Raw genomic sequence first — 9164 nt, forward strand, 5'->3', positions numbered from 1 at the left:
GCAAACTGTTCAACTCGATCATGAACTCTCGATTGTCTGACGGAGTACTAAAAAAAAAAAAAATTATAAATAAATAAAAAGTGCTATAACAGCTGGGCAAACCAACAAACAGGTATACCGTTGTATAAAAATCGCAATTTTACGGCTGCAATGAGACGATGAGGTTTGTAAATTTTTTACTTGCAAACAGATGCCGTCAATATGTAAAAACACGTTGAAAAGCATGTGACAAAGCAGTTTAAAAAATTTGAAGCTTATCACTACGATGCAATATAGCAATGAATGAATAAAATATTTTGGATGAGACTAGCAAAGGGTTTCCAATAAAAATTAGCTAAAATGAAAAGAGCACGATAAATGCTAACATGTAAACATTTGTAAGTTTTAGTTGATTTAACCGCAATTTCGCATTTAATTCCATTCATTATTATGTCGTTTCATTTGGAAATAGTGTCATTTGCTAAACTTAAGTCCAAACTATTTTCATAGTTCATACCTTCAAGCATAAGTGCACAAATTTATACACAAATATTTATGTATCTGATGTGAGCACTCCAACTTCACTACTTTATTTGGCGATATTAAGTTTTTGTTATTTGTCGCTCTCATAATAACTGCATAATTATGTTGCGCTAGTATATATCCTTTCCAATTGTAAGTTTAAGCGCTCAAGAAAATACTCTCAAGAAAAATTGTCCAGAAAAGGCGATGGAAAGCCAACACACATTTTGATTGCATTTATCGAATTAAGGCGAGCGGCCGAGATTGGGTTACCAAAGGCGGACAGTTACTAGAAAGATACGTTGCATTGATACATATGAACATATAAATTTATGTATACTTTTGTTTATTTTATTTTGCCTCTCCTACCTGTACATAAATGCATACACATTCGTACATATGTAGGCACAAATGCACTTGTATGGACAGACAATCAAAAGCCGGTTGCTATCGATAAAAGGGTTAGATAATTTTATAAGTTCGTTTGTGCGGTATGCACAAGTTTGTAGCATAGATGCATGAAATTGCTCTTTAGTAAGAAATGCAACACAAATTGAGTTTATGTACTCACACATGCATATTTTTTTACTGTTAAGAATGCATTGAAAAGTGTTTGCCTTTTAATTTAAGATTTTTTTCAAATGCTACTAATTTGTTTTAAATTTTATTTTGACGTGGATTTAAAACATTGGTAATGAAATTTAAGTTTATTTACATACATACATTTTTTCAGTTAAGATGGAAGGGGTGAGGAAGAGGGTTGAAACAGTAGGAGACGGAATTGGACGATGACCCCTAAGGTTTCTTGTAAGAAAACCCCTCCGTGCTCACTACAAAGCTCCTTAAGCGACTGATATCGACAAAGAAATGCGACCCAAGGTACTTGAACCTTAGGTTCGCAAAGGCAGGCACCAGAGTGGCAGTTGTTGAGATGATTCCACTTCACCATCCTCCATGCAGCTGGTGCAGTGAGGATCATCGCAGATATTCAGCCTTACCGCATGCTTAGCTATTACGCTATGCCCGGTTAGAACTCTCACCGGCAGAGAGAGGTGTAACTTACTTAGTTTCAAGAGCTTAGGGGACCGTCTCCGGTCTACATATACGTGGCCAGAATGATTTAGCCACCTTGGATTCCAAGGTCTTCAACTACCGATCGCTGAGATGACTAAATGCCCATGTGTCCAGAAGCAGATCACATGAGGTCAGGAGAGTACCCAGACGTCCTTTACCGGAAGCAATTCGTCAAAGGTTCCCTGTCTTGCCAGCTCATCGGCTTTGCTTATTTTTAATGACAAGGGGCAGTGGGTGCAGTCTGGATGATGATTACGTCAACAATATTTAATTATTCACTTTTCTGATTTTTCTGAAAAAAATTTTAGACTCTCATGTTTATTTTGAAAGAGGCATAAGTCACTTCGCACCTCTTATGCTTAAATTACTGGTTACTTGGAACCAAATGGACCTGTAAATCTTTCTACTTTTCTTTGCCTACTTTTGCCGAGAAGGGAGGGGCTAAAAATTACTAAAACGCAGACTGAGTTAGAAATGAATTAGTTAAGTTCGAAGTATTTTGAATTACAAGAATTCTCAAATAAAAATATATATAAGAGTTACCACCTAATAAATAATTAAGTTCAAATTATTTTCAAAGTTAAATTAAATATTACTTTATGGGAATTACATTATAGGAATCGGAAAAGAGAGTTGCCATCTGTTTTAAAAACTAAATTAAACTTAAGCATTTTACAATTTAATTATGCATCGCAACATGTGTGTCAGGCGAAGAAGTTTTACCAAGGTTTTTGTTTTAAAATATTTTCCTATACACCTGTCTGAAGCTCGTTTTTTTTTTACTTTTCTGTTTTAGCGTTCATCTAAATCGGCAGACGTGATAACTGATTGAAAGCTTCTTCTTTTCATTACAAAAGGCAGTATTTACAGATTTAACTCACATTCGGCAGGCAACTTTAAAATTTTGTTATGAAAATTAACTTGACACTGTAAAAACGATTGTTTATCTTCTACTACTTAGGGCCGTTTTCTGAAGTAACCTTTAACTTTAAAGCTCACTTTATATTTAAAGGCTGCATTAAAATTTGTGGTTGTGTCTAAAGTAAATCATTTTATTGTCGGTTTTAAATTGATTAACAACTAAGAAACATACATACGTCAAAAACCGATAATAGAAATGCTTAACTTTAGACATAGCTTTATTTTTAATCCAACCTTTAAATATAAAGTGAGCTTTAAAGTTAGAGGTTACTTCAGAAAACGGCCCTTAAACCGAAAAGATACATAACTGATCTACAGAAGATTTTTATTGGCGGTGAATATTATTTCAAAAACATATCGAAAAAGCACTTATAAAACCACCTGTCAGTTTTTTAGTAAATTTAATTTCTTTAAGTGTACCCCAGACCCAGTCTTATCTCATTCACGACTTGGCTCTCTTAGAATGCCGCTATAGATGAACAGTCCGACCGTAAAGTCGCAGAGTTGTTTCCTCCCCCTTCTGTTTCACCATATCATGTATTATCGGGATGTCCCGGGTAGAGATTTTTCCGGATAACCGGATTCCGGATATCTTATAAAAAATATATACCGATCAGAAATCCGCTAGACAGCTGCCTTTAATCAATTTCACAATATGGTTATATTAGGTTTTGTTTAGCTAGAGTAACTGCTTTTTCGAGCTTAACTATCCAATATGTAATTCAGAATACAAAATTACTCCAAGTTAAGAATACAAAAATAAATAATAAAAAGATAACTTCTCTGTCTGTGACTAGGGTTGCCAGATTTTGAAACGGAGAAAGGAGTACATTTATATTTTCGATAGAAAAATAGCAGTACAAGACCTAAAAAAGGAGTACAACTTTTTTTTAATATTTTGTGCAATTTATTGTTACAAATACCATTAATTAGGTACAAATAAACAAAGATATTTTAGAAATCTTTTTCAAAGCAACAATAAATGTTAAAAATAAATAACTAAATGGGCTGGCTTTCCAATAAGGGCGGTCGTTAAAGAGATGGTGATCAAAGGGGGAGTGGGCGTGGCACCCAATTGTGATATTTGGCGATTTTTCTAAGGCGTCCCTAGGGACCCATAGGGGGCCTAGGTGGTCGGGGGTGCTACGCCCACTCCCCCTTCGCTCACCACCTCTTCAATGACCGCCCTTATAGGAAATTTTCCGCAACTAAATCCTACAAAAGAATTGCAAACCTTTCTGAATATATGGCCAGTTTTTTAATTAAAGCCTTATAATTAATTTAATATTTTTCTGATTTTTATACCCGAGCGCTCTGAACCTACCTTGCTACGACTATGCCACTATGGGAAATTTGAGCCTATTTTGTGGCCAAAAGTCAATTTCTTGACTTGTTTGAAATTAATTTTTTTTTTGTCTTACAGAGAATACTTCAGAGTAAAAAACTGTATACTCTGTTTTTCGATAAATTGACTTGCCGTTGATTTGGTAACCCTCAAACAGATAGTTTCGAAATTTTCTGTAAACGAAAAATGTGTAGCTTGATTTTGTGCCACTTTCAAATAATAAAATAGTAATCCATTTGCTGCTTTTGAAAAGTGAAAAGTGGAAATAAAGAGTGACGGTTAGCAGAATATTCACCAATTAAAACTTGTATTATAGCTTAAGGGTTGTACCAAAGAAATGTCCGCATTTAAGTGACTTTAAAGTGAAATTGTACAATTAAAAAAAAAAAAAGTTTATTTAGTGTTTTAAAAAAATGTTTAAAAACGTTTAAAAAAACTCATCATAAATCGGTAGAATTGTCCCTGATCTCTTATTTCCCCATAATCTTATACCGCGATTTCGTGCGATATTAAAGAAACTATAATTTTTCTTAGGTCGGTGTTATGCAGACAAATTTTTGTTCGCCAAATTAAATGGCGGCTGCTTAGTTTGCTCGGAGGTGGTTATGTCGAGTTTGGCACAGGGTTCATTATGGTTTTCATTGCTATTGCCAACACGAAATGAGTATTTTGTGTATAGCAACAATTGTCTAAAATTTTTGTATATGACAACGCCGAATTTGCTGCAGTTTGACCAAACAAAATTAGTTTGCTGTGAGAGTCGCCAAACTCGCTCTCTCCGAGTTTGCTGCAACAACAATTTCACGCAGTTTGCCAAACAAAATTTCTGCATAACACCGACCTTAGGTAACTACTTGGTACAAAATCATGAGTTTTATGAAATAATTCACAGTGTTATAATTAAAAAGTTGGAAAAAAATGTGTCAGATAACAAAGAGAAAGTTTTAAACATAAGGTCAGTGGAGGATTCGAGTCGATATTTAAAATAGAACGTACGAGGCATCTGTTTATTGGGTTGGGGTCCACTGGACCCCGTGTGACCATTACGCTATTTTTTGGAGGTGTAACCATTAAGGGATAATTTTTGCGCGGCAAGGCCACTACTTCTAGTCCTACTACTGGGCCAAGTTTTAAATTGATATCTCAACTTTTAGAATTTTGGCCACAAAACAAGTTCAAATTTGCCATAGTGCATGCCTACACCTTTTCACTATCACATTTAACTTTGCTTACTAAGTAGTGTTTGCCACAATATGAATGGTAAAGTACAGCGCGTAAGATAATAACTGTCGCACAGGTTTTTTGATATATATATATATATATTTTTTTTTGTTAACTTTGTAAATACTTTACATTAATTTTATTAAGTAGTTTTGAAATTTTAATCCTTATTTGCATTTGCCAGCTTTGGGAGATAAGTTCATGCGGCACTCACGTCTTCTGTAGGTGTACTTTTTCTTAGACTTTGTATAAAAAAAGAGAAAAAAACTGTATAGGTTTGTCGTATGAATGCCCTCCTAGTCACCGGTTCGAAATCTTTTCGATTGCTGAATATGAGGCCTTATGTTTGACAAAAGACGGACTATAAAGGACCTAAATGGGGGAAATTTGCCTATATTTACAGAAGATATGTAATAAAGTAACCGATGAAGACTTGCGTGCCGCTTGCGCTTTTCTCACAAACCCGCTGGTAAAAGCAAATGAAGGTTAAAATTTAAAAACGAATTAATAAAATTTTCGCAAAATCTATAAAGGTCCCTTCTATTAAAAACAAAAAAAAAAACTGTGCGACAGTTATTATCTTACACCCTGTATATGATAAAATATTAATAGCTGGAAAAAGGAGAACAAAAGAAGTACAAAACTAATAAAGGAGTGCATTTCCATATATTTTTTTTGGGAGTACAAGGGAGTACATTGCAATAAAAAGGAGTACGTGTACTCCCAAAAGCAGTACGTCTGGCAACCCTATCTGTGACCCACAGTTATCGATTATTTTTGGTAAATAGAGGAGAAACGCCAAAGACAAAAGATGAACAACAATGAACGCCGCTAAAAAAATGCGTGATTGATTTTTTGTATTTAAAAATGTGATGAAAAACGAACTAATATGCATAGTTACATATCGTTTCGCTTTCCGAATCGCCCCGTAAGGCTTCATTGTTGCAATATTTTGCGACACACGTTTCAAAACTCGTTTTCTTTTCTGACATCAATAAATCTAAAAACTGGGTAGATGGTGAACTAAATAATTCGAAAATATAGGCCCCTATTAGTAGTTGCATTTGATCTTCGACTGTGGTCGAAAGCGCTGATCGAACGAATTTTCATTTGGTATTATGAAGCTCATTCGATGAAGAACAGCGCTATTGTGAATTTCGCTCGTTTAGGTTTTTCACAATAGTATATTTTTCACCGCTGAGAAGCTTTGTGTACAAATCGGGCAAACTCAATAGTGTACTTATACATATTTATCTAAATTTGTGTAAATTAAAATGAAGTAAAAAAGGCGAGTTTATAAAAACTTGGTAAAAATGGGTACAACGCAGTTCTGGTCGACGATTCTTCAGAGGATGAGGGCTTAATAAGTAAGGCCAGGAGTAGAAAACGTTTAAGTTTAGTCTTTGGAGTATATTTTGACATACCATATATTTAAGAAATTCGTCTGAAGATTTATTAAAAACTTCCGACTGTTTAAAGAGGCGTGCCGAATGAGTATTGATATTTTCTTTCATGAGTGCAACCAGCCTTTCGAGATTGTGTTTAGTATTCACGACGTTGGACCTGCATAATTTTAATAAAAATTGGTGTCTAGCCGCCAAAAAGCAAGAAAAATCATATATTTTTTTCACACAGCAACGAAAGTAAATTCCGTTCGACAGAAAATTCGATAATCAACGAAAATTTCGACACGGTTGCATAGCTCATAATACGAATTTAACATTCGATCTTCGATAACCAGCGAGCATTTATGTTGAAAATATAAATGGCTTCTTAACCGGAAATGTTTCTTTTCATAATGGAAAATACTTTTAATAATAAAGTTTTAACTCTAATTACTAATTAGATACTATTAAATTTGATTATGAAAATTAAAAAAAAAAATCTGAACTAGATTTTTAAATAGAATCTTCTGTAATCCAAATCTGGAAATCCTGCCGGATAGTCGGATAACAGAAAAACGTACGGATAAGCCGGATCTCGGATATCTACCGGATACCCGGCACATCCCTAATGTATTGCCTCATGCAACCTAAGTGTTGTTGTAATTATCATAGGCTTTGTTTTGATGCTCTCGTCAGCTGCAGATACCTTCTCGCTGCGTTCAATCAAAGCAGGTGAGAGAGTAGCTGGGGCAGCGCAATCAAATGTACTGCACATGTCAACAGAGACAAACTGTCCATGTGCCAAGTTACCTGCATTTATAAAAACAATTATGTACACAAATGCATTTCCACCAGCAGCACCACCACCACCAGCAGTCTTTGGTTTTGTCTCTGCACCGAAAGTACTTGTTGTTTGTTTGCACCACACATGTGCATTTTGCGTACTCAAATATTTTCTTTACATCTTCTTGGCTGCCGGCTGCATTTCCAACACTTTGTTTTGTTGTGTATTTTTATTGCATTTTCTGTTTTACTTTGCCCTTCTCTGTGGTGTTTTTTCCAAGCGACGTGGGGATGCAAAAGTCCAGGTAGACAGATGCACCAAAAAGAGTCAAGCATGTACATACGCTCAGTCAGAAGTCAACAGAGAACCAGCAGTGCGGTAAGCAACCGGCGCTTTTATTGGTGAGCGCGCAGCCAGATTCGATTTGACTTTTCAGCCGTTCAGATCGTTGGCGCGGAATAAAATTTATAGAGAAAATTTGTGGATGAAAAAGAAAATTTTAGTGTAATGTTTTTTTTTCTTAGTTTTTCCGAGCTGCGTGTGGGATGATTTGGGGAAATTTAGAGCATCAAATGAAATGAAGTGTGTTTATAATTAGAAGAAATGTCGCGCAACGAAAATATCAGTGAAACGAAGTGTTAAAGCGAAAATCGAATAAAGGTAGGAGAAGAAAAATTGAGGTGTGGGAGAAAAATGCTAAAATGATCTGCGTAAGGGATGAATAAAGAAAATATTTAAAATAAACAAAAGTGAAAAAATCGAACAAAACGTACAATGAAGGAGAAACATTAAATTGGCGTACGCAAGTGAAAAGAATTAGTGAAAAAACACGAAATCAAGTGATTTATTATGCACTAAATTGTAAAATGAAAGCTCATATTTGAAAATAAAGCAAAATTGATTAAAAATAAAGGAGGTTAGAGCTAACCATAACTCTTATGCAATTTTACGTTTTTATACGAGAAAATTAAAAGTGGTATGTAATTTAAAAAATTAGATAACCTTCGAGCCTACAAAACTTTATAAAACATATACAATTTAACTATCCAAATTTTTAAGTAAGCTTAATTAACTTTTTCATTATCATTAAAGTTGCAAAGAAAAAAAACGCTTAACTTTAAATTGTAGAAAGAAAATTATGACAACGAAAATTGCGCGCCACTGGAGAGCGTTGAAAGTGATAAGCAAAAAGTAATTTCTGCTCATTAACACTGCGCAGTTAAACTGAGTTTAGTAAAAAAGGCAAACAATTGAAATAAGCAACAACAATAACAACAAAAAATATCAAATAATTAATATTGTGAAAAAGTGCTTTAAAACACATTTCAACCGGTTCGTGCTGTTGGCGATTGCAATTAGCTTGCAGTCTGGACTGTGTTCGTGAACTAAAAAATTAAAACCACATTAAAGGGCTAAAGTTAAACATTTGCAAAGTACGTAAATACAACTTTGAAATTAAAAAAAAAACGAACCGAAATGTGAACTTAATAAAATTGTTAAAATGGAGTAAAGATATATTTTGGTAAAACGAAAAAAATTACCACAGAAGTTTCATATTTATGTACTTATGTAAAAAAAACTAAAACATTTAAAATTTAAAGATTAAATTTTACGCTATCGAACTAGCATAATGAAATAGTTTCAAGAATAATACACACTCATAAAAAGTTACGAAATTTTTTCGCACTCAAATCGGCGACAGAAAGCAATAATTTGGGAGAATAGCAACCAAAAATTCACAGATCACAAACACAACGAGTAAATACATACATAAATGCATACAATTCGTTTTCTTAATTTCAAAAAAATACTTTTACAGTACTATTTTTATAAATGATGTGCAGAAGGTCTTACATATACATATGTACATACATTGGTGTGTATATTTCTATATTTAGCCGGCAAAATGACAAAATTCCTTTATATTAGTTAT

General features: G+C 34.1%; 1 protein-coding gene across 6 annotated transcripts in view; it reads left to right on the forward strand.

Annotated features, from left to right (window-relative positions):
- LOC118733882 (protein vav) overlaps positions 1–9164 on the forward strand; it is a 386101-nt gene that overhangs the window by 316174 nt on the left and 60763 nt on the right. Inside the window, exon 1 of one of the 6 annotated variants that reach the window (XM_036463509.1) lies at positions 7650–7891. The exons of 4 other annotated variants lie outside the window; for them this stretch is intronic. The gene's annotated coding sequence lies outside the window, so the exon portion shown is untranslated. Of the gene's footprint in view, positions 1–7649; positions 7892–8833; positions 8990–9164 lie in introns of those variants that run through there. One more of the 6 variants, XM_036463511.1, reaches the window with a different exon arrangement.

Source organism: Rhagoletis pomonella, unplaced genomic scaffold, assembly GCF_013731165.1.
Source record: "Rhagoletis pomonella isolate Grant_MI unplaced genomic scaffold, Rhpom_1.0 Rhpom_scaffold_00002, whole genome shotgun sequence".
Taxonomy (NCBI): Eukaryota; Metazoa; Arthropoda; class Insecta; order Diptera; family Tephritidae; genus Rhagoletis; species Rhagoletis pomonella.